This window comes from Tympanuchus pallidicinctus, unplaced genomic scaffold, assembly GCF_026119805.1.
Source record: "Tympanuchus pallidicinctus isolate F22 unplaced genomic scaffold, pur_lepc_1.0 scaffold29, whole genome shotgun sequence".
Taxonomy (NCBI): domain Eukaryota; kingdom Metazoa; phylum Chordata; class Aves; order Galliformes; family Phasianidae; genus Tympanuchus; species Tympanuchus pallidicinctus.
The window spans coordinates 3,276,841-3,304,031 of NW_026294746.1; the positions used below are offsets into that span (position 1 = coordinate 3,276,841).

Sequence of the window (27,191 nt, forward strand, 5' to 3'; positions counted from 1 at the left end):
TGTCTTTTAAGTTCTTTCAAAGCTTGACAGTCGTCTTGATTCATTCCCTTGCGTGCCCCAATCCTGTTGGTGATTAAAGCTCTCCTTAGGTGTTAAAGCTCTCCTTGTGCAAAGAGGACATTTTTGAATGTTCTGCAGTTTAAAAACAGGAGTCTTTATTATTTGCTTTTACTGGCCAAGTCTTTTTTTTTGTGTGTGTGTCTGTATGATCTGAACAAGGCCAGGGCTTTTCAGAACAGGAGCAATTGAGGCTGTTTCAAGGTGAGAAGATGGACCCAGCACCAGGACATGAAACGCCCAGTCCTGCTGGTGCCTGAGGTAAGTCTCCAGCTGGCAGTTCTGCCCTGCTGTGGTTCTGGTACTCTCCAGTGCTGTTAGCAGTGCTGAATTATCTGGGCAGCCCTTCTGTTTGGAGATGATGTCCAGGTGAGGAGGCCTAGTGTTTGTGCCGTGCGGCCTGGACAATGTTTTCTTAACCAGGTCAGAAATGCTTTAATTCTAGTTTAGAGAGAGTTTAATTCTAATTCAGAAGTCAGTGCACGTCACTGCAGGGAGATGCTTTGAGCAGTTACAGCATCACTGAATCCTCCCCACACGCAGCGAGCAGAGGCAGGTGCTAAGAGCAGCAAGGCCTCCAGTGTCTTAATTATTTTGAAAACAAATTTTGTGATGCTGTTCTTGACTTCTCCTTCAGCCATAGCTAAGGGCAACCCTCAGTAGGTCTGTGCCTCCAGCCTCATTGCTTTCCTTAGCAGAGATTTGGTTTATGGCTTCCTTTCCACCAAACAGATGACCTTAAAAGGGGAAATAAGGGAAATAAGAGAGATGGTGGAGATCGAAAACAAGATCTCAAGACAATCTGCTTTGTGAGATGTCTGTGGGCAGCACGACTCGATGCTGCTCCCTGCAGATGCTGCCGCGCTGTGCTGTAGCAATGCAGCACCAGGCTCTCCTGTGAGCATCCCTGCAGGCTGTGCCCGCACTGCTCCCTGCAGCAGGACCGCTGTCTGTTTGACAGATTGCTCTACTGAGAACTGTGTCCTGATGGTGCTCTGAGTAGACATCGCCTCATTTTTTCCTTAAACAGGGCTCCCTTTTTGTAGGCATCTCTACCCACAGAACAATTTGGGTCTTGTGTGAGTGCTGTTTGGCTCTGAGCAGCGTTGCTGAAATGAGACCTTGTGTACAAAGACAAACAGTCAAGGAGGTTATTTTCTGTAGATCCCTGCCTATTTTTAGCAGGGTTTGGGCATTTTTTTTGCATGCTTCTTTTCTTACGTTGGGTGTATTTTATGAGCTGACACAGTACCTTGTGTGCCTGAAGACTTGGAGAAACTCCCCCGTGCTGCCTGCAGAAAGGAAGAGGATTGTGTCTCTGGATGATCTGTGGGGTACTGAAGCTGCAGTGGGCATCACTCAGCTAACTTGCCCTGGAGGAAGGGATCCTGGGGCTGGATGCTAGGGATGCAAGTAGGGAGAGGGAGGAAAGTTGAAGACAGACTCAGTGCTCTCAGTATGCCTGGGGTGAGCATATCTCATCTGGGACAATGCTTGTGGGATGAACCTGATATTAAACAGCTTGATCTGGGAAAAGCAAAAAGCAAGCAGGAGGAAAAAAACTTTGGGCAGCTGGGATTCAAGTGGCTGCATGGCTCCTTGGTCCCACCTATCCATGCATGGACCTCCTGCTCCTTTGTGATTCTGCTGGCCCAGGGTTGGCATAGAAGAGCTGCATGCAGGCTCTGCCCTGATTCCCTGCAAGTGAGTCACCTTGCTTGCCAAGTTCCCCTTCCCTCTCAGTGCACAGCAGTAATAAATCAGCTGCCCTGCAGGGATGTGGGGTGTTTCAAAGAGGCTGCTAGAGGAATTTAGGGGAGATTTTAATCCACAGGCTCCCTGTTGTGTGTGTTGAGTCACACTAATCAAACAATAACAGCAAGAGAACTTGCCAGGGAGCAGCAACAGTCAAAATCTTTTCAGCACAAGGCCAGGGCCTTTCCTCATCGTTATTATCTGTTGCAAGCAGATGCTGCCTGGCATCGCCTCTTCCAGCAGCTGTATGACCAAACCGTCTGACAAACAAACCACCCACATGCTGCAGTGTTTTGACTTGTAGAGGGACATTTCCTTTCCGAGCTCCTCTCTCCTAGTAGGTCTCTGGAAGAAAAAAAGGTGCATTGGAGACCAGCATGCCAGCAGCAGAGGGTGCTGCTCCCCTACACTGCGAGCGACTGCAGCAAGCAGGGCTGAGCCCTGCACTGGCTCTTTCCAGTCTGCTTTCATGCCTTCCTTTCTTTTTCCCATCAAAATGCCCAGGAACTAATTTTTCTGCTTCCCCGCTCGCACTGGCTTCTTGTGCACAGGCTGTGATGTGTGCTCAGCCTCCCACAGCCTTGTGCTGCACAGTGCAGGAAGTGAAGGGAGCGTTATGCCATGTCCTTCATACTGCCAAGTGTTGTCCCAGCTTGTAGAGGTGCTGTGGTTTTAGGGGAGTGCTTGCATGGAGAGCTGGAGCTGTGTCAGTAGGATGGCTAGCTCAGAGGTAGCTGGGCGGCCAGGTGGTATTGGAAGGGTTGCTTCAAATAAAACTGGAGGTTTGGAGAATCAGACATCCCTGCTCACCAGGTGAATGTGAAACTCTCCTTGGCCTTCTGCAAAATACCTGAAATCTGCTTTGTTTCTGAGGCAGGGCTTCATTTCACACAACAGCCTCACCTCATCTGTTTGTGTTGCAGTGGGCAAAGTGTTGTGTTGTCTGCGCTGAGGTCTGAACTCACAAGAAGAGAGTAACAAAAATGAAGGTGACTTTGTTTTCTTTTTCTGTGAAGGATCCCTTGAGGATGCCTCTTTTTCCTCCATCATCCCACTCATTCACAGCCTTTTCCGCTGCACTGAGCCACCTTCCAGCTGAGGAGGGCCTGTCGATTGTCCTCTAAGCAGCTTGGCAGGATTTCTACCTCATGGGGCTGCTGTTTAACAGTCTCTTTCTCTGTTCTGCAGCACACTGGGCTACTTTGGCTTTGTTGCTGTATGCTGTACATTACAGACACTCATTGTTCCCTATCTGTCGCATTGTCTCCCTTAATTCCCACAGGCAGAGCCTGCACGTAGCACATACACGCTTCCAGGCAGTGTCTAGTCTCTCTGTCTCTCCAGAAAGCTGCATGGTTGCTGCCTGTCTTCATGCTCATCGTCAGATGCAGAGTAATTGGATCAGCTTTCTGGACAGTCTGTTAATCTACTGCAAGGTTACTATCAGCCAATCATACAGGGTACCTACAAGACCTGCAGCAGCCGAGAGCTGTGCTTAGGGATCTTAGGAAGAATTTTGATCTTAGCTTCAGATACTCAGAGTCCTATTTATTGCCTGCCACCAGACCCCATGGCTGATGTATGATACTGAATGCTGAGCAGAAGAAAGGAGGCTTGCCAAGTCATTTCTCCTTGCCGGCCTTTTAGTAATCTCAACATAAATTCACAGGGATGAGAGGTGGAAAAGTCTCTTTTAATCCAGACTTCATCCCCTGTTAGTTTTCCAAACAGGCTTAGAAGGATTCCGTTTGCAGGCCATAAACACCAGCATTTGTCAGCCACCCCCCTCTGCTACTATTTGCTTCAAATGCAGAGGGTATTCAAGGCAGGTGATGATTAGCAATTCCTGCTTCTTAAGGAAGAGAGTAAAATATTAAGGAAATAATGGGAGACAAGATTCTGTAGGAGCTGTGATCTCATCTGGCTGGAAGCCACCACAAAGCTGAAAAGTTCTGCTTCAGCACTTGTCGCATCTGGTTTCCTCCAGCTTCCCCACTGCTATTATCCCCCTCCACCTCATTTACTCTCGTCCCTTTAAGGGACAGCAATTTCTGTTGGGACAGGAAAGCCTTGCACAACTGGAATGAGCACACAAGAACATGTGAGACTGTGAGCCAGCCCTCAGACAAAGAAGATCAAGCTGGCGATAGTTCAGGTGCCCCTTCCGGGATCATCAGCACCAGATCTCAGAATGCTTCCTGACTGTCAAATCTGCCTCCCTTCAGTGATGAGCTGTGCTTCACAAAGCCACCTTTGCAATAGTCTGGCAGGATTTATGTGCTGCTGGTGCTAACAGCTGAATTTCCGCAGTGATTCAGTGGAATGGATGCAGCAGCTTGGGTAAACTAGAACGGACTTCTATTTACAGGGTGGGTCAATAAAGGATCTTTGCAACCCACCACATGGCACTTGTTAACCTGCTGTTTTCCCAAACTTGAGTGTGGCTGCCTCAGTGTGAACGAGAGATGAACTTAAGCAGTGTCAGCTGTGGAACAAAATATTCTGTTGCCATGGGTATGTTTTTGTGCACTTGTGTCCATAATTGGAAGTCACATAAAGAAAAGAGGATAAGAGAATCCTGCACAGAGCAGCGCTCACAGCACGGTGAGATGATGAGTCCTCATGTGAGAGAGCACCAGTCCCACCTGGAGGTACAACTTAGTTTCTCTCTTGGTTTATCTTCAACATTCTTCTTGGGAAAAGAGCCTAAACTACTGCAATATCCCCTTTTCTCAGGCCCAGACAGGTTAATGGATATTACAAAACCAGCCTGAGACCTGGGAGACCTCTGTTCCATTCCCATTGCTGGCACAGATCCCCTGCGTGTGACCTTGGACAAGTCATCCCTCAGCCTGAAAACAAGAATATCCTCTACTTGTGAGGGATGTAATGTGCTCTTGGCAAGATAAGGAAGTGCATAATGCACCACAATGTTTCTAAAGATATTTAAAGAGGTTTCGCAGCGAGTGTGGAGCCATACTCTAATTTCATAGATGGAAAAAACAATTGTCAGAGGTCACTGGAAGCAGAAGGGCCAAGTGGAGTTGGCCCAGCCCTGCTAGGATGATAATGGTGTGTGATTTAATGGTCAGCTTTAATTATCTGACCCTCCAATGCCTCAGAAGACCTTGCTTTTCACACGTCACTTATATAATTTTGCCATATGAAAGACAATTTTGGACTCAAAATCACCAGTTGCTTTTTGACATTTTTTCAGACACAAAACTCACTGTCTGTGGGGAAGAGGTGGAGTGAAATCCTATTGTGCTTTTTGCAGCTAATCTGATCCTGATCTTTTTCTGCAGAAGAAAGGTATGACAGCTCATAGATCCTTCCTTTTTGTCTGGAGTATCCTTGTATGGGTTTAGCTGAACAAGACTGTCTCCACCTCAGCTGCTACAAAAGAAGTCAGCCCAAATTTCAGCTTCTGAATGCTGCTTCCTCTCCACCCTGAACACAGAAATGTTAGGGGAGCCAACATTCAGGCTGAAGGAATCACATCACACCTCATGCTTTTCTCTTTGCTCTTTGCTTTTCTTTCTGCTTTGGCAGGACCATAACCTTTCTTACCTTGCTTTCACCATTCAGGCCTCAAGAAACAGATGTGTGCTGTGCAGGGAGGCAGCTCACACCACTGTGGTGAAGCAGCAGAACGGCTAAATTTGTGGGCGGCTGAAGCCTGCTGAGTTTCCTACACAGTTCCCAGACCTCATTAACGTCGCCTGGACTTGGTGCTGACATGTCTCTGCTGCTGCAGAAGGTACTCGTGCTGTGCTGACCAATTGAAGAGCCCTGGGGAGCTGCAGTGAGGAGAACCTGCTTTCGGAATCCCTGTGAGTGAGACCTGGGCTTCCTGAATGCCTCTAGCCCTGGTCACTACTCTGTTATGCCCTGTGGCACAGAAGATGAGCAGGGGAAGATCTTAGGGTGAGAGGAAATTTCCCCATCCATATGTCTAAGCATCAAGAGATCCTGTCCGCCAGCTAATTAGCAACTGCCTTCCTAGATTATGAATTCATGTTAGCCTTTGCTCCTCTCTCACATTACAGTAGTCTCCCACCTTGACAGTAACAAAACAAAGCCACCAAAGCAAGACTAGGTCAAAGCAGAGTAGTTTGGAAACTATATTTAACAGGAAACTTCTCCCATTTCTACCTTGCAGAGTGTGACCTCACTAAAGAAACAACCTAGCAGCAGGGAGCTTATGGTCCCTGGGACCGTGCAGCTCTGTTGTAAGTTGTCCATTAACGTATGGCCTGTGAAATGTGGCCAAAAGCCTGCAGCCTCCCAGGGTTCAGCAAGTCCATATACTCAGGAATTACCTTCAACATTACTCACCTCCCTGAGTCCCTAAGAGGAGCGCAGAAAGGAGAATAGCGGGTGAGTACTGCAATTAAAGGGGAGGTAAGAACACAGCTGCACAGTTACAGCTGTACCCTGTGCTGCAAAGGAGCTTTGACAGGGACAAAAGCAAAGCACTGTGCAAGCAGGGACATGCAAATAAAGACACCCAGCTACATGGCTCACCTCATTTATGACAATTCACCCCTTTATAGCTGCAAGCTTTATCACTACAGACACCGAAAACACCGAAACTGCACCATCTCAGAGATGTTACCTGGCCATTTGCTTGTTGGAATGAACAGTCGTATTTCACTGATTCATATTTCTAAACAAATCAGTTTTAAAAAAGGGAACACATCTCCCGAGAGCTTTTGCAATGCAAATGTTGCAACGGTGCGTCCACCCATCAGGATGAAATTCATTGAACAGCGGCTAGACCGAGCAGCGCTCTTTTTCCCCACAAAGACCGAAACAGAGAGCGGACGAAAGGCGCCGTTTCGGTCATTCCTGGCGCAGAAAGGACAGGGCGGACTCCGACGAGCTTCCACCCCGACCCCACCGGGGCCACAGCGGAGCCCGCGGCCGCCCGCTGGGCAAACACGGCGGGGCCGCGGGCGGGGCGGCGGGCGGGGCGGTGCAAGGGGCGGGCGCGGCGCGGGCGCTCGCTGGGCCATGTGACGCGCGGCGCCCCACTCGCCGCGTCTGGCGCCGGGAGGAGCCGGGTGCTGCGGCTGCAGCCTGCCCGCCGTGGCGGGGGCGGAGGGACGGGCGCTCGGCGGGGCGGCCCGCGAGCGGGACCCGGCGCGGCCGCTGCCATGGGCCGGCGGGCGCCCTGGGAACGGTAGGAGCCGGCGGGGGCGGGCGGCGGGGGCTCGGTGGCCTTTCCCCGGGGCGGCGGCCGGCGAGCTCCGGGCTGCGGCGGCCTCTCTTTCCCCGCTTCCTTCTGCAGCGGCGCTTCTCTCGGCCGTGCGAGCTGCCAGAAATCCGCGCCGGCTCCGAGATGACAATAACTAGAAAAACGAACGAGCCGCCGGGCTGAGACCGGGTTTAGCCAGCCGGCGGTGCGGCTCGGGGGCTCTCGCAAGCTCGGCGCGCTTCTGGCACCGTCAGCCCCCGAGTTGACGTGGGGCCCGACCTGGGGCTGCCGGGGTGCGGGTGGGCTGCGGGAACGGCTGGCACGGCTGGCACGGCAGCGTGCGGGTTTGCAGGATAAACGCTGCTAGTGTCTCTTAGGCGATGACTTGAAGTAAGTTGGGCTCTTGAGGAAGTGGCGTTGTTTGTTCAGCGTCTGTGGTTGCAGCGCTGCGTTTGGTGGTCTCTGGAGCACGCCTTGCAGGGGTGAATTTACATGTCAGCTTCTTTAGGGTTTTTTTTTTTTTTTTTTTTTTACTGTTGGTATAATGGGAGCCTAGATAATCCTCTAGCTGAAGTACCTGGAGCGTTATTTTAAAGGGAGAGTAAAGCTGCCATAGCCTGGTGCAGATGTGGGATCTGTTGTGCCTGATGGAGAAGCAGGCAGGCTGTGACTGATGGGCACAAAGGCCGTGCCTGGTTGGAAATCTTCGCACTGAGCCATTGCTCCAGATAAGGAGGTTTACAGAATGGTTACAAAGATGAAAGCTGCTGCCTTAAAAAAAAGATTGATTTTTCTTTCACTGGAAGTGATGCAGGAGGAGTTTATGATCCTTTTGTCCCAGATGTGATCTTTTTCAGGTCTGGTTATAGAATCGACAGGGTCAAAGTACCTATTCTTAGCCTAGGAAGAAGGTTGTTTCTGCAGCGAGTCGGTCGGGAGGCAACTGGGAATGTGATGGAGCTGTGCTGCTGTTTACAAAGCAAGTGGCACGGTGAGAGGCACTTGACTGGCTTTGGAGCAGTCTTCCCTGGCCAACCGGCTGCTGGTGCGCCTGTCCCCTCCCCACTCATCAGCATGCCTGGCCCCCAGCCCTGGTGTGGCTCTCAGGGGTTCTGATGATGGATGCGCAAAGCTGCAATTTACTCTTCTCTCCTTAGTTCTATTGAGGACAAGGGATGAACTTCAGCAGCGTATTCCTCTGGGGGGCATTGTGTTGTTGCAGTACATCAGCAGAGAGCTTTCACAGCCCCTGTCCTGCTTTAGAGGTTACTGAATTGCACTGTGATGTGATTGGAGTTTGTTTGTAAACTCATGTTAGATGTTTCAGAGATGTGGTTTTGTGTTCCAGGAACTGGCTCGCTGAGATGTGCTGTGTTTGTGCGGAGTCAGATCCCTGCAGCTGGATACTGGATGTGGAAAATATGCTCTGCTTGCTGCTCTTCTCTCTCTCTGCCCCTCTATGTTTCCTTCCCTCAGAAAAAGTGACTGAAGTCTGCAAAGGCTGCTTGTCTCTTCTAATCTGTCTTGAGGGTTAATTAAAAAGTCATGGAAGTAGCCAAATTAAAAATCTGTCAACAGTGAGCCAGTCAGGATGTGGTGTATGCCGAGCTTTGTGAATGAGTGCAGACCACTGACAACCAATCTTCCAAGTTAGTGTTCTTGCAGAATGTAGGATGTGAAAGAGAGTATGCTCTGTGGCTCTGTGATGTTCATGTTTCAGTCACATCTCATGGCTGATGCTCCTGAATTGATGGAAGTGGTGTTTGAAGGCCAGTTGAGGCTGGCAAGATCTGATACACCCATATGAGCTGTGCGTACAGTTTTGGGATGAAGCCCCCCCCAATATATATATATATTTATTATTATTTATATATATACACACATAATACATACACTGATTCAGTCTGGAGTCAGAGCTTATGTTGACAGGAGAAAGGATTAGCTGGTGTTGGCAAGGGCTATCAATGAGCCCTCAGCAGGGCTATGCAGAAGTGCTCTGTTGATGCAGCTTATTTTGCTGTCATGTGGAGAGAAACTTCTGCTTGTATTATCTGGTAGAGTTATGGCAGCATTATAGCAGCACCTATATTAGACTCGCATGGATTATACTAACAAGCTCTTGACCAAAGGCTGATACACAAGGCTGGCTGTGAAACTTGCTGCTCTGCTCCTCCATATTTGCAGGCATGTGACAGGAGTTAGCAAACTAAGCTGCTGGTGCAAGATACAAGTAAGACACCAGTTGCTTTCAGGCAGAGATGTCTAATGCCTGCAGAATGCCAGTGAGTAAATGTCTGAGAACCAAGGTTGCCAAACTGCAGTCACCACTGCTTTGCTGGTGGTCACTGTAGGATGGGTTGATGTCAGGGTGCTGATTCACTTCCAATTACTACACAGCTCTGAACAACAGAGCTTCCCCTGAGTTTATACTCCATATGAGTAACTGTGACAGCTGCCAGTGTTTCAGTAAATAATTACTGGGAGTGAAGCCATCCTTGGTGAGGATGGGGTATATGCTGGAAGAAAAAGTCAAACACTTAGCAGAGTGAGGAAAACCTAGGTTAGTACTAACTTCCAAGTGTGTGGAGAGGAATACTAAGCAGCGTCACTTTTTCAAATAAAATAAAAATGGAGAAGGGATTGTTATCAATTCTGCACCGTAGGTAATGCTTTGGGAGCACCTGAGCTAGAATAAATCAGCATGCTGGGTTGAGCAGGAAATTCTCTTCTGGCTGATCACTGGGTTGGGTGAAGCAGGGCCATCCAGCTTTCTGGGTGGGAAGCTGAGTATCACAGGAGGCTGAAGGAAATTAATTATTGTGCATGGAAGGGTGCCTTCCTGAGGGAATTACAGTTTTACACTTAATGCCCTTCTTAATTTTCACTGAAGTCTAATGTATAAACGGTCAAAACAGGTTTTGGACTTGCTTTTTTAAAAACTAGAACCCTATCAAGTCCAGATGAAAGGTGCAGCACCAAGATCTAGAACTTCAGTCTGTCATAATGCTGTGCTGAGCCATAAAAGAACACCTGTTTCTGGCGCATGGGTAAGGGATGATCTTCAGCAGTTTAGCTTATTGATTTGTTCTAGGCAATCCCCAGCTGTGAGCTATTGCATTTTTTTGTTTAGTAAATGTGCAGATCTGTCTAGGGCTGTGGATTGTTTATTGTGGCTCGGGTTAAGAAGTGCTGGAACATTTGGGTGGCAACAAGACTGCTTGATATCACTGCAGGGTCCAAGAGAAGTCTTAATATTTATTCTTGTTTATAAAGATATCTGAAATTACCTCTGGCTCAAGCTGATGAGGTTTTTGACAGCTGTGTGTGCCTGTCTAGGCACACCAACTTGTTTCTGATAAAGACTCCGTCAAAGGGAAACTCTAAATCAAGAAGTCTCTCTACTCCAGCTCAGGCAGCCACTGGAGTCAGTCCTTGCCCATACAGATTCTGAAGTTTGAGACCCTCTTAGCTGTATCTCTGTTCTTAGTGTCTTGAACATTGGCATATTCAGTTTTGGGAGACACCAACTGCTTTGCTTCAGCTAAATAGTTTTATAGGGATTTAAAAACCAGTGACTTTCTGAATAGTGGTTTATCAGCTAGTCACTAAATCTGCCCCATCCCCCTGAAATGGAGCTGCAGTGTGATCTTGGAACAAACCTGCCTGAGAGCTCTGGAAGAAGCAGACTGAATTAGTGTGGCACTGATCCTGAAAGGGCTCAGGAGTTGCTGATGCTCCAGTGTTGCCCATCTGGAAACTGTGTGTGACTGAGGAATGTTCTTACACACAGATTGCGGCTTAAATCCCAACTCTGGGTGTTCTGTAGCTTTGGGGTGATGTGAGCTGCCTCAGCTCTGTAGCATTTGAGGGAAGGAAGTACAAGCAGACTTTCCCTGATAAGATGGATGTGATGTGAGCTGGATGCTATCTTGAGGTCCACCCCCTGCATACAGAGGGGGTGAGTAACAGTACCGAGAGAACATCAGCTGAGCTGTGATTAATGTCCTGCTGTCAAGTTGAAGTGGAGTAAAACTGACCTGGCTCTATGGACTGGTACTGCAGGCTGCCTTTTCCCCCTCTTTGGAAAGAGTATGGAGAGAAGAGCGGTTCTTTAGCTTGTTTACTGTGTTTGTGCTCTGGGCACAGACAATTGGCACAGACAGATTTTTATTTTTTTTTTGTGGCATGTTGCCATGCCTGGGATGGGGCTTAAAGGTCCAGAGCTTTCTAGGCCAGCTGGTGCTTGTAGCAGTCTGACAGTGTTGTGTGTGCCCCAGGGAGTGTGGTTCAGAGGGATGAGTGCACGGCTGTGAGCCAGGGACAGCTGTAGGCTAATCCTTTCTATACATCTGGCTTGATGTGTGGCCTTGCTTCAGTCTTCAGTTGCTCGGTGTTTTGCTTTAAGGCTTTCAGGAAAGGAGAAAATAAAGCGAACGTTTTTCTTATCTGATCACCTTTGGCAAGGATGGTTGCTAAAACCAGGTTTTGTTTAATGGTATCTACCCTGTGGCTCATCCAAGCAGTTGGAGTAGGAAAGATTTAGGATGCATGGATTTGTGAGAGTGGGATGGGGGTGACTCAAAATCTTTCCCTGTGCACAGCTTAGAAGCATCGCAGCTGAGAGGGTGCTGTGGGCTTTCTGTTTGATTCATATGCTAGAAGACTTGCCTGCTCCTGATTGCATTGTTTAAGCAGGAAGACTTTTTCAGAATGAGCTTCTTTCTGATCCTAATAGAAGCAGTCACCTGCCCTTGCCTTACCTGTTCTTCTTAACTCTGGAGAATCTTGTTCACTAACTTTCTCTTACCAACTGTAAGCTTTGCTGGTATTTTTCCTCTGCTAAAAAGAAAAGTGAAAATGGATTTGTGTGTGTGTGTGTGTGTGTGTGTGTGTGTTGAAGGAGTGTTGCTACTGTGTAACACTGAAGCTTTTAACCTGCAAAACCTCCCCTGGGAGCCAGAAGCTTTTAACATTTACAGAAAGCACAGCACACAAACATCTGCCTGATTTCAAAGCCGGAGCTTTTGACTTGAAGGAAGGTAGAGTCTGAATATGGAGTTACGAAACATGGGCTTTTTTTTCTTCAAGCCTAGGAGGGGAGTTTGATGAAGCTTGTAAGTTGGAGCAGCTGCGTAGATGTTAGTTTCAGAATGATTGTTTTTGGATCACCAGTATGTTATCACGTCAGGAATCTGTCCTGAGGAGACTGCAGATGGGACCTTGATACCATAAATGTACAAAGGCACTTGGATGCACAAAAGCTACAGAAATAACTTGATTCTAAAGAACATGAGCCACTGATGGTAAACAGCCAACAAAATCAAGCGAGGGCTAAGGCTGGGCTGCTCTCTACATGAGAAGACTGCATTGGTCTCAGATGTTTAGAAATCTTTAGTTTAAACTATTGGCAACTTCACTGTGGATAACTTCTGGTTTTAAGGACCTTTTGGAAGCTAAACCCTGCGTTAAGCAGCAGTGTGAAACACGTCTGGATTCCAGCTATGGTGTCTGAAGGCTTGAAGTGTCCTGGAGTTGGGCTGAGTGCATTTCTCACTTAGTCACTATGATTCTTTTTCATGTGGTGTTTAGGATCTTTGCATCTGCAGAATTGCAGCAGGGTGGGCTGTGTGGCAGGGAAGCAAGCAGAGGACTGCTTCTTAGTGTAAAGGATAACGACTCTTGAAATACTTCCAGACAGTAGTCTTGGTCTGCACTGTGGAGGAACTGGGACCTCAGGTACGTGGTATGGAGGGGCTGCTGCTGTGTTGTCAGCTGTTCTGCATGAGACTATTTCAAGTCAGTTTTTTCATGGTTACTTAAAAGGCTGAGCATACCATGTTATTGAACTTGGGTGATGAGGGAGGGATTGCTTTGTCCTATTCCAGTGCCAGGGCGCTGTGTGTTGGGACGTGAAGCTTCAGGTGGTGTCTGTGTGAAGAAACAACTGCTAGTTTGTGGAGCAGTTAGCTGCAGGGGAAGCTGAAACTGGAGGACCAGTACTGAGGAACGTGAGTAGTTGCAGAAGAAATCCACTGACACTTCTGCTGAAAAGAGATCTGTGGATTGTATAGATTCACAAAGAACCTGACTTGTCAAGGTATGGGCAGGCATTGCAGCTGCTTAGACTGTCTGTTCTGGGGCTACTGATAGCCCTGAGCTGCTGCAGGTTGATGTGCTGTGGTGTTACCTGATAGCTTGCTGTCACAGCTGTGTGCTAATGGCTTGAGGGCTTGACTTCCTTGCTGGGTGTCTCACAGTCTCACTAGTACTGGCGTGGGATGTTCCACTTGGCGTATTGTGCACTTCTAGCTGGAACAAACTGGAGGTGGGTGGTGGGAGTGAATCAACCTGAACATTTCTTCTTGTGTGAGCCAAGGCGTTGCTTTCCTCCCTACTATATCACAGCTGTGTCTCTCTTGCAGCAAGGATCAGATAGACATAAGTGGTTTCAGCCTCAGATTTGGCTCTGGTATTGATTCAGGCACATGCGTGTCTTAGATTTTGCTAGTGTAGCTTAGTTTGCAGCCTGAGAAGAAAAGGGCAGAAGGACTGCATGCATGGCGCTGATTCCAGCAGGATATTGCTGTGAGGTTAGGTATGTGGCATGCTGTCTTGCCAATGTTCAGCTGTTGCTAGCTTTTGTAGAAGTAGGAAAAAAAAAAAACAACTCAGTTAATCTGATGTGAAGTAGCTGTGAGTTTGGGTAATAGTGAAAATCCAGGGGAGTAGGGGCAAACCAACACAGTAATGTGCTACTGGTTGTCCAAGTTGTGGGTTTGATTTGTTGCATGTTGGCATTTGGGAGAGAGGAAAAAAGGGAAAAGTGTTACTCTCATGTTTCTTAATGCAAGCAAACTTAAGTGGCTAAGGTTCATCCTGGAATTTGGCAATGCTATCATCTTTTTATCTTTCTGAGTTTACCAGCTTCATGATACACTCGAGGACCAACAAACTGCAGAGCAGCTTAACTTTCTGAATTCTGTGCTTGCAAGAAGGTACTGAAGGAACTCTGCTCTCCAGGAAGGTTCACTCCACACATTTCCTTATGTGCTTTTGATCCTCTGGGAGAGATGTGTGCCATGTGACTGAAAGATGCTGCCTTCCAGTGAGATTGTTGGGAGGGGAGGTTCATGGGCCGGCACAGGCCGAATTCTGCGCTTCTGGCAGGAATCACATTAGAACTCCAGCTTGGTATCTGAGTAATCGGGTGGTTGCCCAGTATGCGGACCCTGAACTGGATTTGCAAGAGGCACAGCTTTGTGTCAACACTTTAAGTGGGAGGGGACATCAGATGAGAGTGAGCCTGGAAGGAGCAGTAGCCCACGTCTCCAGGCAGACGGATTGTGCAACTATCCTTGAGCTTGCTCCACAGCAAGAGCACTACATGGTTTAACTAGACTTAACTAAACTTGCCAAGTGCGCTGTCACTCCAGGATGGCAGGTATGTCCAGATGTTCACCTACAAAGAATTCCAGTGAATCTGCTGCATTAGTGACTTTGTCGGGCTCAGAAGAGAATTTTGCTATTAGGTGTACTTATCTGTATACTCGATGGTATTTTTTCTAAGGATTTCTTGCTGTTCACTTTTTTCCAGATATGGGTTTGGTTGCAACTCGTGAGGTGCCTTCAGTCTGCCCTTTGCTGTAGGGATGCTTTGATGTTCTCTCCCCAGACAGGGGACTCGGTACAAGGGATCAGCTTGCTGCTGTGGGCACTGTTACTGGTGTGGGCAAGCAGAAATTCCATCAACTAAACTTTGCTGTTGGGACGTACGCCGTGTCCTACTGACTTTAGTAGAGAGAAGCAGGTTTGGGCTTTATGCCAGAGAGGTGACTTGCTTTCTGTTAGGCATCTGGAAGCATACAAGAGTGAGTTACATGGCTTATCCTCAGCTGGACTCTTATGGGTTAAATGCAACAACACTTCTGTCAAGTTGGAGGATGACTGTTAATGGTTTTTCTGTGTCTGGGAAGAGACAAGAATTGAATGGCTCTTAGTTTTAAGTGGGAGGTAGTTTTCTGATGCAGGTAAAACCTTAGTTGGAGCACTGGGGAACTGAGTGAGCTGTAGATCATGCATTAAGAAGGATGATTAATCTTCCCTTTGTATTTGAGGTCGGAGAATTACTTTCTATCTAATGGTCATTAAGGTGAATGAGAAGTAGTGCAGGAGTACCTGTTTGGAGCAGTGTGCTCTTATGTTGTCAGAATTCGGCTCTTGTCAAACCTTCAGAAATAAAATTGCCAGCCAATCTCAGTTTTAAGACTGTTCTTGAAAGAACTCTTGGCCTCATGGGAATTTCTGTTTCAAGATGAAGTAGTCGAGCAGGAGGCCTGCCAGTGACTTCACTGCTGAAACAGCTTTTGTGCTAATGAAGTGTTCCACATACTGTTAAATCTTGTTTTAGCATGTCTAAACCACTCACAAAGCAAGCTGGTCATGGCAATCCAGTTTGATCCAGGGTTGTGGTGCTGAATGGGCATCAGGTGGAAGTCCTCAGCATCCCTGAGTAGACAGACAAAGCAGGTGGCCCAGCAGGTGGCAGGACAGCAGTGGTGAGGTGGCTTTTCAGTTTGCTGAATGTAACCCTTTTTGCCTTCAAGTTTGATAGAAAAGCTGGGCAGTGTAGTCAGCACCTTCTAGATGCCTTTAGCCAGCCTGAAGATTTCTGCACCAGTTTTAAGTCCTATGCTGGGTCCTGGGTGGTATCCCAGAGCATTGGGGTTATCAGCCAAGAATAGGTGTAGGATGAGTAAGTAGTTAATGCAATGAATTGACTGCAGAAACAATATAGCATGCTAAGTTTTGTCTGATGTGAGGCGTTTAAGGAATCAAATACGGTTGGGTGTGGTGGCTTTACTTGATATTCTAGGCTTCGGATATCCTGGACTGCATGTGCTTATTCCGTGTTTGGAAGGCTGTGGTGGACTGAACGGTGGGTGGCAGTGGCCGCCTTATTGCTTTTAAATTAGTGCTTGTATGCAGCAAATCTTGGCTAAGCTGTATGAACCAGCTGGCCTCCTCAAAAGGAGTCAGGACTTCAGTGGCAGCTGAAAAAGAGGTGAACGTACTTTGGCTGAGGCTGGCCAGCCTTAGACAGGAGAGAAGCTTAGAGAAGGGTTTAGTAGCTAGATAACTGTTTCTTAAGAATTCTCACTTGTTAAGCTGAAAATTCAAGGCGTCTCATCTTTTTCTCCTCGCTCCCAGGTATACTGCGTTTTAAGAACAGATCTCTTGTTTCTTCCTCTTTATATACACTTCTTAAGTTCTTTTCATGTACTTCAAACTCAGTTTCCTAATTGGAAACTTTCCACTGATGTCATGGGAGCTTTCTGTGGCCCACATCAAATAGTTGGGTTCACCAGGAATTAAGTGACTGTGCAAATGTTTGTATTAAACACTTATTTAGAAGACATGTTGATTTATGAGGACTTACGATGACTACGGTACGTTGGGAGGATAGGTTGACTGTACAGGCTCTTGTGTTGTCTTTGAACTGTAAAAAGTACCAGCAGCTGTTTAATGCTCAGATAAGACAACGGAGGGCTGCTTACATCTAATGCACTTGCTCCATCACTGACTCTTGCAGTGTTTCTTATCTCTCACACTGGAGAGCCTTTTGAACATGTAACCTTAATGGAAAAGACTCAGACAGCAATGTCTGGAATAGCCAGAGTAGAAAGCAGCCAGCTTAATTGCAGGTACTGGAATTTCTGTTCTTGAGAGGAAACCCACAGTTTAGTCTGCTGAGAATCCCTAGGGAAGGAAGTAGAAGATGGTGAACATCTATGTTCTTCAAACTGCGCTCACTCAGGCTTCTGTGGTGGTGTCAGGGCACTTGAAAAGTAGAAAGAAAAGGAATAAATACTATCTTGGAATTTCCCCCAGTACACCTCTGACATTGAGGACCACCATCTCTTTCCTTCCCTGAAGGTGATTGCGCTCCTTTAAAATTGAAAGGAAAGACCTCTGGAGAGCTGCTTGTGGTATGGAGCCTTCCTTATGAACGTATGTGCTAGTAGGAGTCTTCAATAAAGCCCAAACTGTGTTCAGTTACTTCACAGAGGGCAAAATACTTTTGAAAACTTAATGTTTTATCTGCATTACAGGAAGATTAAGATTAAGGCTGTAGGTATAGCTTTGGTTTCTGCCATTGAGCTTATTGGTGGGCAGAAACTTTTCAGGCAAAGCGTACATAGATGCTTTTCCTTACTCTTTCCAGTAGTTACAATACTGGACTGCTGTCAGACTGAACCAACTAAAAAGCCAAAAGCATCCATACATAAACTGAGACCTCTAGGATGTTACTCTGCCTTGAAAGCAGGCTAACTGCTTGATCCCTAAAGGGGATTCTATTCCCTTTACACACATTTTCCTTACAGTATCCTTTCTGTTGTAAAAGCTGTCATGGCTACTTCATTTTACAGAGCTTGCGCAAGTAGGACTGTTCAGGAATGTATTTTTGAGTTTGACCTGAGACTAAGGGACAAATTCCACTGCCAGCCTCTTGAATAGCCCCTCTGGACACTAACCAGTGTAGTGGAGCAGCTGTGCAGTGTTGTGGCTACACGTCTTAGTTGTGTTTTCATCCCCACTTGCTCTGTATTACTGAAACTGTTATTTCCAGGAAAAAGTTGCTTTTGGGTATCTGGCCACCTACAGAGCATATATATATATATATATATATATATATACATACATACATTCTTGTCACCACAGTTTGTGTGCTTCAGTCCATTTCACTTCTCTGGTTTTGAATTTGATTTGTCTTGTTGCACTTAAATGGGGACAAACCTTCAGACAGCCAGGCTGGAGCAGCTTTCAGAAGTTCTGCTGTTGTGTGAAGCCTTGTGCAATTCAGGGTGATGTAAGAACCCAGCTGAAGCTTTTGGTAACCCTGCTTATCTCAAACAGTTGTAGTGATTTCCAAGGACCCTATCGGGTAATGGTGAAAGCAAAACATTGCATCATGTTGAGACTGCCCAGCTGTAGCCTTCATTCAGATGTGCAGCGTCTCTTCCTAATTACGGTATGTCCCAGGTCAATTATATTTAAGCACAGTCTAACCATGCCCTTAATTTTTTTTTGGCTAATGACAAGGCAGAAATGTAGTGAGGCATCATCCCAGAATGCTGTGCTTTGGGGAGTTTGTGTAAGTTCCAGTAAAGCTGGCAGTGTGAGCTGTCTCTTGTGTAATCTGTCTGCCAGGAGTATCCTCTTAGCTCAGCACTTTATTGAGAGTGGTTGTGGGGTGGTTTGTTGCCTTTGAGCGTGCTGATGGAGTGGTTTGCTAAATGTTGACAAATATATCAGCACTAGTTTGCATATTTATCTGGTTATCTCTGTGAATTTTTGCTCACGTAAACAGTTTGAGTTGCATTGCTTCTGGTTGCTACTTCACGAGTGAGGTTAGCACGTCATTTCCAGAGGATGGCAATGAATTGGGTCAGGCTGAGTGCACTGTGTTGGTTTCTCTTTTTTGCTCAATTGTTTCAAACATTTTAAAGGTTAGATAGAAAGACAGGTTTCTGTGTTAGCTGTAGAAGTAACTAGTGAAAGGATGGAGATCATCAATGCCCTTGCAGAAATCCTTGGCTGAAATCAAAACAAATGTGTACACATGGTAGTTGAACGTGGGCAGCCAAAGCATACACACAGCATTTAGATTTTGTAAATCATATGGTGGATCCATGTTTTAGAGATAATTTTCATGCGAACTGCTTGCACTTTGTACTGTTGTTCTGACTGGTCCCTTATGGGTCCTTCCATCAGGGGGTCCTTCCATCAAGCCTTCATAGGTAAAACTTTCTGCTGCTTAAAAGGTAGAGGAAGAAAGACAAGGAAGCCTTTTCTCCACCAAAAATATCAGGATGGCAGGTTGTGAGTCTGTGTAAGAGGTGCTTGGAGGGACTTATCTCAAAGGTACTGAGGCCGGAAGAACAAGGTGTTTAGATATTCTTCTCCCTCTTTCAGTTGTGTGAGCAGAACATAAGCTCTCATTTGGTTACTTCCCAATGAAAGCCCATTGTACAGCACGAGGTGGCTGCACTTCCTCATAGCTTTTCGACGCTAGGAAGGTTGCTGTCCTCTGCCCTGTAAATCTGATTAAAGGTTATGGAGATGCAGAGCAGAGTTGTTGTACCCTTGATGCACTTCTGTGACAAACTTCAGTGCCTCTCTGTTGCTGTTACAGGTCTGGACTTGAGCACAGTATCTAAAAATTTGTATTATATAACAAACATGGTGATCCTGACTTGACTTTTTGCAGAGAACAGACAGTTCTAGGCAGACAAGAAATGCCAATGTTTTTTTCCTTTCTTCACTGGCTGTGTTGCAAACCATTTATGCCAAAACATTCTGGAGGCGTTCTGCCATGGTGTGACTCCGCTTCCTTTCTGCTGAGGGAGATCCCTAGGAAACTGCTTTCACTCTGGAGGCTTGGAAAGGAAGAGGGAATTGAAAGCTGTGGAGGGGGATGTTGTGGACTGAAGCAAGCCAAGGTGCTTGATTACACTGGGTAGCAGGTTTAGATTTATCTAGGTTCTTTACTTCAACTGGCTGTTGCAGTGGCTGGAGAAGAAAAATTGCATCTTCTGGCTATGTTGTTGGATTTAGAACGGGTTTTTCCATGGCTTTTATTATGTTTTAAGGCTTGTTGTTGTTCCCAGGTCAAACTTGAATAGAAAACATAAGACTGCTGCCAGCTTTCTGTCACTGACACCTTTTATCTTGCATTCATCTCTTCCAAGCAGATGCTGCTTTTACTTCTACTTCTTCCTACAGGACTGAAAGTAACAGCCCTTTGATGTAGAGGGAGAAATTGTATTTCAAAGCAAAGTACCTAGTGATCTTTGATAATAGAACTGTTTTTTGTATTGGAGTTAATTCTGCATTCCTGCTGTGAAATTAATCTGAATGGTGGAAGCTCCCGGTCCCTGTTTGCTCAGAGCTATCCATCCCTGCTTGGGGACATCATTGGCTGTTCTGTTTGGGTTAAGAGGTACAGATGGAGCTGGGCTCATCATCCTGGGGCTGCGCATGGCAAAGGCAGCCGCTGGTGTGATGCAGTGTCCCTGCAGATTGCTTTCTTCCCAGCTGATAAGGTGCAGTGCATGGTTTAGTATTGCAAGAGTGGCAGCCACGTAGCTCAAGGTGGAGCACAGCAGAAGAAAGGAGCTGAGGAGAAAAGTCTTCGGACACTTGGCTGTGGTAGTGAAGCAATCCATAGCCACTAGCCAGACAGCCTTCTTCCCAGTCCACCCTGCCCTCCTAGCCTTCCTGTCTTCAAAGACTCGCACTGAGCGTGAGGTTTGTGTGAACATCCAGCTTTTGGCTTTCATCTTTTCCACTTAAAAAGATGAGTTCTGTTCCTGTAAGGTGGAGCACTTCCTAAAGGGTGATGTGGCTGAACTGCATGCATGAGAGTATTGTTTCCAAGGGGTGTGCTAAGCCTCGCAGGGAGGGCCACTGATGGATAAGTGTGAGCCACAGGATTGTTCGTGGAGCAGGTGGCTCAGGGAAATGGAGAATTCCAAAATTTAAGCTCTGACTGGTTTGGCAAGCGGTCAGGATACAGAAGAAATGATTGGCTGCCTTTATATGGCATGTTACAGGAGCTATCTGATGCAGAGTAGGTGCATCCTAAGCATAGGTTACTCAAGAATAGAGGCTGGGGGGATAATCCAAAAGTCTCTGGAGATGAATTGTAAAAGGCATTAGTTTGCAAGTGAATGTGCTTTTTGCTGTCTTTTTGTTTGTCAGACTTACTGAAGGAGGCTGGAGAAAGCTTTTTTTCAGATAGTCAGATGCTGGAGGTATTAAAGAATCTGACCAGCTTTCAGGTTAGGAAGCCTGAACTTGATTTAAAGAGGCTGGGGTAATTGTGTGAACTTGTGCTTTGGATGCACGTGCAGGGGTGTTGATTTCTGAAAACATCCTTTGGCTAAGTGAATAGAACAGCTTTCTAAACAGTCTGTGAAAAAAGATCACTTCCTCAGTGACTCAACTGTCTCCTCTTGTGAGGTTTTTGTCTTCAGTAGCGACACCCTCAGTCTCCACAGACCTCAGGACAGGAAGGGCCTGAATTTATAGTCTGAGTAAGCTGGGAAAGATCTACTGGGTGTTCGTACATCAGGATGTGCCTTCATTCCTCTTTTTCAACATTTAACAAGCCCAGGATGAAGTGATCTGGGTAAATAGTGTAGGGAAAGGCTGAGTTTTTTCCATGTGACAAGGTAAGATGACAAAGACCTGTGAATACTTTAAATGTATGTTTAAATTGCTTAGTAATTCACTGTTGATTACAAAGGCTGTACTACATGTTCTAAGATTTATTTGACCTGAGGATTAACGCTAAGTGAAGCCTGAAACTAGCTGATTAAACTGGAATGACTTGAACGGAGAGGAGGATATATAATGCGAAGTGTAAAATTTCTCACCACAAAGAGAGCAAACGGTTGGAACAGTCTGTCCATGGGTTGTGCAGTCTCTGTTTGTGAAGGCTTATCAGAGTAAACCAGATAAAGCTCTGAGGAATCTTGTCCAACTCTGCTTTGAGGAAGAGACTGAACTAGAGATCTCCGGAGTTCCTTCTCACCCTGAATTATGTAACGATTCTATGTGAGCATCTTGCTGCAGTGCTGTCAGTTGATTTTTGTAAATGGGTGCTGTCTTATTAGCTGAGAGACAACAGGACTTAAATGTACTGCCAGGCTGTAACTTGTGGTTTTTTGGCTGCTTGTTTCCCAGAAGGAAGCTAGTCAAAAAACCTTTCATAATTGACTCCTGTCCTATAAATCCCACAAACACATGAATTACTTTTTTCAATTTCAGCATCACCTCTGCTTTTAATCTCTTATTAAAGACTTCTATGAACTGAAACTCTCTTGTCATCTTATCTCAATGCCACAAGTGAGCTGCAAATGAAAACTTGATGCTGATTTCACTTAAGCTGCTCCCATCCTACAGCACTGCACACGTAGTCATGGTGAGTCCTTTTGGCACTGATAGTACACATGGTGCTGGTTTTAGTGTCACTGAGTTTGCAGTTCTGTCCTCTTTTGTTTTGCAGCATTCTGTTTGTGGTGCATTAGGAACCTAAAGCACTGGTGGGAGGGAGCAGAGATCCACTGTTGGAATGGGCTGAGGTTTTTTTTCTCCTTTGTGGCCCAAATTTCAGTTTTCTGTAGTGCTGATGAGCAGCACCAGTCACTTGCACAACTTCCCCTTTAGTGTAGTTGTATTTGATGTAGATGTGTACTGTAACTTCAGACCCAGTAAGCCTATTTGAGGGCAGCAGGCTGAGTAATCCAGAGCTTGGCAGCTGGGGGGATTTTTGCTTTACTGCTAGCAGTGCTTGTGACATCTTTAAATGAAAAGAGGAAGGAGGAGGCTGTAGCTGGGCAACCTTAATATTGAAATAGCTCAAACTGCAGATGGTTTTCCTATGAGAAAAGAATCCTGCTGGCTTATGCATGGCTGCAGATTGAATTGACCGTGTTGCTTTAAGGAGTGGGACTTGAGACCCTTACTGTATCTTACATTTTTCAAGTTATGTATTTGAAAAGTGCTTTGTGGACTGGAATACTTGGGTATATGTGGTACGATACAGTGAGGTGTAACTTGTCAGCCTATGGCTGACAAGCCAAAGCAAGCTGGGATCCATGCTGCTTTCCCTGTTCCTTCAAACACCACATATTTGAGAAAGACTTTCTAAAAGTCTGCTTATAGGCCAAGGGTAGCTAGAATAGGAGGCTGACCTCCCCTGGACTTGGAGAGGATAGCACAAGATGCAGCTGTACAAGTTGATCTGTTCTTTCTTGCTGTTGCCTATGAAGGCAGGAGAAAGATGGGGAGTTCTGGTAAATGACTGCTGGGACTTTTAACATAGATCTCTTTTAACAGGATTGATGCTAGCATTAAACCACGATGTGATCCCTTATTTAACTCAGCTCAAAGGGGAAGGAGGGATTGTAACTGGATCGTTTGTCTTATTGCCTTGTTTTGTCCCATCTTGCAGTCTTTGCAGAAAAGAGCTTCTAGTACAAGAATGGATACTTTCAACAGAGGTGGAAACATCAAGTTTCGTTCTTCTGACTCACTGTTCTCTTCCACGTTTTCATTCCTTAGTATTTTCTTATCAGAAGATACGTAAATGGATGTGAGGGCTGGGCAGTGAGTTGTGCAGAGTGTAAACTAGTAAACAGAGAAGTAACTGCAAACATGGAGTTCTGCATGAGGAGGTGTGTCATTATGGATGAGATGGACTTCTTTAATGCAAATAGCTCTGTACATGAACATCTGCTGTCTATAACCAGTGGTCCAGTTGCGGAGGAAATGCTTTTCTAAATGCAGCTTATGTAGGGATGTTGCAGCTTCAGTGCCAGAGGGAAGGAGAAAGAAACAAGAGGCAGGAATGGCCACTTGGCCAGGTGCTTATTTTATACTTTGAATACCAGTGCTAAACAGTTGGTTGCTCCATCTATTGATTGTCTTCTGGAACGTAGTGCCAGCCTAAATAATTGTTGCTTGCTTTACTGGAGTTCATGATCAGTGGAAGTGAGACTTGGTTTGCGCAGCTATCTAACCTACAGGTCCTGAAGAGTTCTTAGGTATTTCCCTGCTGGTTGCATTACTACTTGGCTGTCTTGGAGCTGCTAAATTCTTAGTATGGTCTAAGGGTGATGTTATATGGTATCTGATCAGAAGCCTCGGTGAAATTCTTGGTTACAGAAGGGTTTTGCTGTTTTTGTCTTTTTGTTTGTTTGTTTTTTAAAAGAGGGGGGTGCTCTTTAATTTGATGACAATGTGGCAATAGAAAGGCAGCATGGAGTTGGTTGCTAAGGAAGAGGGAAGTTGTAAGACAAGTACTGTTAGACAGCGTGCTTGGTAGTTCAGTCCCACAAACTAGTCTTTCAAGTGCAGCTTGTTTATAAAACTGGGGCTTTCTGTGCTTGCTGTGTGCCAAACAGATTTCAGCCTCACTGGGATGGGAGGCATCCCCTGGAAACACCACTTGTTTACATGCAGAGTCTCAATAACATGAGAAAAAGTGCCTGAGGTGGTCAGACGGGTTCAAAAGTATAGGAAAGGTGATCCTTTGGGGGTGGTGAAAGAGTCATGTGGTCTGCCTTCCTGCTAGCTGTGTGACTGGTTTCCCATAGTCTGCAAACAGATCAGAGCTGTCTCTTGAGAGCATGCAAGGAAATTGAAGCTGTGAAAAGCCTGTGTGTTGTGCAGGTGATTTCTGCTGCTGGAATCTGTATGCTAGCTTAGCTTTTCTCCTTGGAGTAAGCTCTCCCAAAACTCCAAGACACTAGTGCTTTCCCTTAAGGCAGAGACTACACTGAACACTGCTTCCACATTGATTCAGTACAGCTCTACCAAAAAACGTTTATCTCAGTATAAGGGAATCCCATCCCCACAGAATGTATTCTTGACACAAGTAGAAGAATCATTTGTCTGACAGATCTTGGCTGAAGGTGATGCTAGGATGTCTAGTATCTGACCAGATGTGGCCAGTGAGATGATAACATGGTATGCAGGAATTGTCTTGCCTGGTCTGTGCCGTATTTGATCCTGTGCTTCTGTGTTCTTCAGATGGGTATCTGCATGCTGAAACACTGGAGGGCAAGATGCTCAGACAAGTGCCTCAGTGCTTCAGGTGGTAACAGCTTATGCTGCAGAATGACTGCTGATGGCTAACGTGTGCAAAGCTCTTTGAGCAGGAATTGGGCTGAGCATAAGAGCACAGTAATTGTAGTAATTCAGTAGTTTTTCTCCAGGCTTTCGTCTGTGTTAGCTCTGCTGCTTTGTGACCTTGCTGCCATTTGTCCCCTCTGCCTTTCTCAGAGGAATAAGGGGCTTGTGTGGGTTTTCCTACTTCTATAAAGACTATATGCAGGTGTTGTCCTCGCTCAGATATAACTGCCAAGCCACAGCTTTCTCGCTATTTCATCCAAAAGAATTGATCTCCAAAAGTGCAGTGCTGTGGCTCAAAGCTGAACTCGCTGTTTCTGATCTTAAGTAGCAGCAACATATCCCTCCTACAGCCTGTCCACATCATCAGTGTTTAAAGTGAGGAATGTCTGCAATGCACTTCCATGCATTGTTAACTTGAGAGCTGCAGAGAGAGAGTTGTTAGGCTGCTAGCTGAGCTGACCATCATCTGAGCATATGCCAATCTGTCCTGTAGCATCAAGCTTGGTTTACACATTGTTTAGATTAGTTCTACCTGGAACTGGAGTTCATCCAATCAGTTCCCCGTGTTTGTAACAGCTGTCTGTAAATACTTGCTGGAAACTGTAAGTTTGAAGCTGCTCCTGGAAAATAGCATTTCACCAGTTGGCTACAGACAGATCCTCTAGACCAGCAGGATGTTGGAGAAGAGCAAAGGGGAGAGGTGTAAGGAAGGTCACTTACTGCAGCTGCAGATGTGGGACATGGGAAGGGACTCTGGCTATGTTTCTCAGCCCTTGGCTAAGATGCAGAGCTGTCAGTTGTGTGGGATGGTGAACTCAGGACTCCATCCTGTTTTACAAAGGAAGAGCTCAAGTCACTGGCTTTCTGTTCTGTTCAGTCAGTCCCTGCTCACTGTGTATTTTACCCTGTCTTCTCTAAGGTCCCAAGATCAACTCAGCTGCACTTACTGTGCCATGTAGTGCTTATCCTGTCATGCAGGTGCTTGTATGCCTATGTGGCAGTGTTCTGCAAAGTGAGGGATGTTTGGAGTTGAGTTCTGCTGTGTACTTGCATGCTGGAAAACCACAGCAAATTGCCTGACTCCTTTTATCATGTCTGCTACAAGACCAATACACAAAGTATTTCTAGCCAAAGTCTCACTCTCATGAGTTTAGCACAGTGTTGGCTCTGTAACTGCCCCCGTCCATGAGTAAGAATGGAAAGGAAATGGACACAAGGTAAGACAAGGAGGTAAGAAGAAACTGCTGTAGTGTAATGCAGAGGTCTGCAGCCAGCTTTGCTACCTTTTATCCTTGAAGGAAAGGCAGATCTCCGGCCCAGTATGTGTTAAGAAACAGTGCTGTCTGCAATACACTGGAGTATGTTCAGGCATGTGGGGTGGATGAGAGGTTATAGATTGTGCTGGTGGGCAAAGTCATTATGTCAGTATACATGCTGATCGTAGCGCTGTGCCTGTGAGTACATGTTAGTCATAAATGGGAGAGGCTGTGGCAGAACACGTGTTCTGCTGTGGTTCTAAAAGCTCATTAAGGAAGAGTCTGTCACTAAGTGCATGGTTTGAGTGAAAAATAGAGCCCGACAACTGCAAGCCTTGTCTGTATTAAGACTTAATGCCTGCCAAAGATGGGATCACCAGAGTAGTCAGATGGTTCCGATCTGCCTCTGAGAAGCTGCTTTACAGAGCCTTGAAGAAACACCTTGTCTGCTCTGTGACTTGACATTGGCATTCACGAGCTATCTGGGAGCTGTAAAGAATCTGATGACTTTCCTGAAATACCTACTAAATTTCCTCTGTAAGGAAAACCATCTTGAGTTCAACTCAAAGAAATACCATAGTTTCTCTGAGAGGGGGGAAAAAGGAAGAATAGTTGTCATTTGTAGCTAGCATTCAACTGCTGGGACCTCTGGCAGAACTTTCTGCTTGAGCTCCTTCCATCATTACAAACACTTTGCAGAGTAACCTCTTTCAATGCTGCTAGATTAGGCAGCACTGCAGCTAGCAGGAGGTTGCTAGGTAGGTGGATAGTGGAAACTTTAGTTGGTTTCTAGTAGGTGGCTTACTTGAGGATGGGTTGTCCCTTTTTTCCCCCCAACTTTTACCTCACTCGGATGTACTGATTTCCAAGTAACTTTAGTGCTCTGGAGACCCAACCACTCCATATAGGGTGTAAGAGGTCATGTTGTCTTCATCACACTGCCTTTCAATGTTTCCAAAACAGCTAGAAAGCTTCTGCAGAAACATCTGATCCAAGGAGTGGATCACTGCATGGTACAAGCTGGTTCACAGCTGTAAGTGTTATTCAGTGACAGGCTTGTGGCTTTCTTCTTCAGCCTTTGCTGGTGCATCTCATGGTTATGCTAGCTGCTTAATGTACAAGACAGCAGAGCTCTTGGTGTCTAGGACCACAAAATGAGTTGCTTAGTAGCTGAATGAGCATGCTGCCTTAGCGATGTGGCTTGTTAGCTTTGTAGCCTAGGT

At 46.1% G+C, this 27,191-nt stretch overlaps 1 protein-coding gene across 1 annotated transcript in view; it reads left to right on the top strand.

The window, feature by feature from the left end:
• The first annotated feature begins 6,899 nt into the window (after window positions 1-6,899).
• Window positions 6,900-27,191, top strand: part of SPSB1 (splA/ryanodine receptor domain and SOCS box containing 1) — a 33,675-nt gene continuing 13,383 nt past the window's right edge. Inside the window, exon 1 of the mRNA XM_052691782.1 lies at window positions 6,900-6,997. The gene's annotated coding sequence lies outside the window, so the exon portion shown is untranslated. The remainder of the gene's footprint in view (window positions 6,998-27,191) is intronic.